General features: G+C 42.0%; 1 pseudogene across 1 annotated transcript in view; it reads right to left on the bottom strand.

Annotated features, from left to right (window-relative positions):
- LOC116100299 overlaps positions 1-983 on the bottom strand; it is a 4,284-nt pseudogene extending 3,301 nt beyond the window's left edge. Inside the window, exon 1 of the transcript XR_004122558.1 lies at positions 3-983. The product of XR_004122558.1 is annotated as a serine/threonine-protein phosphatase 2A 56 kDa regulatory subunit delta isoform pseudogene (transcript). The remainder of the gene's footprint in view (positions 1-2) is intronic.
- Between the last annotated feature and the right edge of the window lie 2,466 nt (positions 984-3,449).

Genomic DNA, 3,449 nt, shown 5'->3' with positions numbered 1-3,449 from the left:
ACAGGAAACTCTTGTGCTCTTCCTTTAGTGGTAAGGCAAATCCATTAATTATACTCCCCAGGATCTCCAGTAACTCTGCTATGCCATTGTGGTGCTCTGTCTCATAGATAAACCTATAAAATATATTATTGATCTGTTTCCTGATGTAAGCGCGCAGGCCTAAGAACTTCCCATAGATTCTGTGCAGGGTGGTTTTTAGAAAATCTCTCTCCTGAGGATCCTCGCTGTCAAAGAGCTCTAGAAGCTGCAATACAAACTTTTGATCAATATATTTCTTTGCTATATTGGGCTGGAAATCTGAAGACTCTAAAAATCTTAAGAAAAATTCATAAACAAGCTGCAGATGAGGCCAGGCTGCTTCTAACTTTGGCTCATCATCTTCTGGGTCGAATTCTGCTCCCGTAGGATTGGAGGAAGGTGGCAAGGTTCGGAACATGTTAACTGCAAACATGTGGACGGCCTCGGGGTAAATGGGCTCTGTGATCACGTTCCGGTTGTGGGTGATATACTCCACCATCTCGCTTAGTGCAGCCCGCTTTACTTCCTTCCACTTCAGGTCACTCAGTGGGTCAGAGACAAAGTCAAAGAGGACACAACACTGGCGTAGCTTCTGAATAAAAAGCTTCTCTTGATCTGCAGGAGGAACATCTTTTAAAGATGGGAGTTTTGTAGCTCTCTATTACTGCTGGCATTAAAGCGTGAAGAATTCTGCCCTTTGTCTTTCTTCACAGGGACGACGGGCTGAGGGATTGGTACTTTTATTTTAGTAGATGTCGAGGACAGGACAGCCGCGAAGCTGTTCTTCCTGCTGGGTATCTCTGCTTCTGCTGTATCTAGTCCTTCTTTTGAACCTTTTCCACTTTTCACCGGTTTTGGTGGTTCTTTCTCCTTCTTGTTTTTATTCGGCATGGCTGGTGCGGGCCGCCGCCGCCGCCGCCGCCCCTGCCGCCGCCCGCCGCCACTGCCGCTGCAGCAGCAGAAGCGCCCCCAGCCCGGCCATCGCGCCGCCCCGGCCGCCGCCGCCGCCGCCGCTGCAGCTGCCGCCCGGGGACTGAGTCGCTTGTCCGCTCTCGCTTCCCCTTTCCCAGGCTCCCAGAGGCTGCGGCAGCCGCCGCGGCAGCGGCGGCGGCCTGAACATACTATATTTATACATGAGAAGTGTCATTGATCTTATTTCTCAAATTTAACATCCTACTTATCAATTCTTCCCCTTTGGACTATATTATTTCATTTATATTTTTATCTGTCTGCTTTCATTTTAAATTAATATTTGTTAACTTATCATTTCTGTTTGTGATATCAAAGAACTTTGTTAGTCATTCAAAACAAATGTCATAAAAAAGGATACTATGATTTATTATTGGTGCTAGGACAGAAGATAAAATATTGACTGAAGTTATCTCTTGAAAACTTCACTAATATTTTAGTTATGGTTTTTAACACCAATGATCCTGTGGACATGTGATATGTGATGAATGTTTAGGCAGATAATTACTCCTAATGGATAGGCATGGAAACATTCTTTGCTGTAAACTTCTATTTCAATTTATGATTTGATTTTATGTGTGAACTTGTGATGAACTTTTTAACATATGATCATGAATTCTGAAAGATGTGTAAGTGATGAGGACAAAGACAAGAGTCAAAGGAATGGAACTAGGAGAACTTTTTTGGACAGAGCATTTCTTAGACAAAGAAGAGAAATGAGAAAAAATTTTTCCTTTGCCCCACTTACGAACTTTATGGATTTCCTGCTTTTTGTAAATAGTTTTCATCAGAAACTATTGCAAATGAGAAATAAACTCTGTAATCACTTTTTAAAGTGTCCCTTTTTCTTCTTGAAACATCCAACTAGTAGACTGAAAATTAGAATCAAGCAGTCCCTGCTGAGATAGATCAAAGCAACATTACTTAATCCCTGGCCGCTAGGCTAACAATGTCAGTCTGATAAGACAGCAGCTATTTAGCTTCAGAATGAGGAACAAAATCTTTAGGACTTTGTAGAAGTTATTATCAGCACTTCAGTATAGATAGAGATATACTACAGTTATAGCTAGAATGTCTACAGACCCTCAGACTTTAAAACCAGACTAGAGTCCTACTCTACACCCTATCTCTACCCTCTCTAGGCCTGGAGACTTGTGGCATCTAAATTTTCTTTATATATGTAATTTATTAGTGTTTTTTATTTTTTGTCTTTATTAATTTATTTACACTTAAGATTTTAATCCCTCCACCGTCTACCCTCTTAATGAGGGTTAAGTGCAATATCTCTGAATGAAGACAGACCTGGTAGTTCTCTACTCTGTGTGTGTTGGGGGCCTCATATCAGCTGGTGTATACTGCCTGTTTGGTGGTCCAGTATTTGAGAGATCTCTGGGTTCTAGATTAATTGAGATTGCTAGTTTTCCTACAGGATCGCCTTTCTCCTCAGCTTTTTTCAGCCTTCTCTAATTCAACTACAGGGGTCAGCAGCTTCAGTCCTTTGGTTGGGTGCAAATATCTGTATCTGACTCTTTCAGCTGCTTATTGGGTCTTTTGGGTGCAGTCATGATAGTTCCATTTTTGTGAGTGCTTCATAGCCTCAGTAATAGTGTCAGGCCTTGGGACCTCCCCTTGAGCTGGATCTCACTTTGGGCATGTTGGTGGACCTTCTTTTCCTCAAGCTCCTCTCCATTTCCTTCCCTACAGTTCTTTCAGACAGGAACAATTATGGGTCAGAGTTTTGACTGTGAGATGGCAACCCCTCCCTCACTTGATGTCCTGTCTTCCTGCTGGAGGTGGACTTTATAAATTCCCTCTCCCTACTGTCAGGCATTTCATCTAAGCTCCCTTCCTTTGTGTCCTGAGAGTCTCTCACCTCTTCAGGTAGATTTGTTTCCAATTTTATGAGAAACCTCCAGATTGATTTCCAGAGTGGTTGCACCAGTTTCCAATCCCACCAGCAATGGAGGAGTGTTCCTCCTTAAAACAGGGACTTTCCTGGAAAGTGGAAGGTAAGTCCACAGGGATAGGACTTTCAACTGGGCCTTGCAAATCTCTTTGCTAGGGAGTGCACAGTTATGGTGAGAAATAGGAGGTGATATTGCTTACTGCCATCAGCAGAGGCTGAAGTTGGGGACCATCATACCTGGGTTATGCTAGGAGCCATCAGCTCTGGCTTTAAAGAGGTCACCTTAATTATTGAGATCTTAAAATGATTTTCCTCACACAAGAAACCTTTGTATAACAAATGGAACAAATTACAATAATTATTTGTCTCTTAAATACTAAGGGAAGCCCCTTAAAAAAAAAAACCAACTGTGTCACTGTTTTATAGCTACTTTACAATTTTAGCTCCAACTTTCAGAATTACAAATCTTGCTTCAATTTAGAAATTGCCTTTTCTCTATTGGATATGTTCAAGTTCATTCTATGCTTTCTGGTCCTATGCATGAAGGTAAGGATAA

This window comes from Mastomys coucha, unplaced genomic scaffold, assembly GCF_008632895.1.
Source record: "Mastomys coucha isolate ucsf_1 unplaced genomic scaffold, UCSF_Mcou_1 pScaffold21, whole genome shotgun sequence".
NCBI classification, from domain to species: Eukaryota; Metazoa; Chordata; class Mammalia; order Rodentia; family Muridae; genus Mastomys; species Mastomys coucha.
This window is presented reverse-complemented; position numbering and strand designations above follow the sequence as displayed.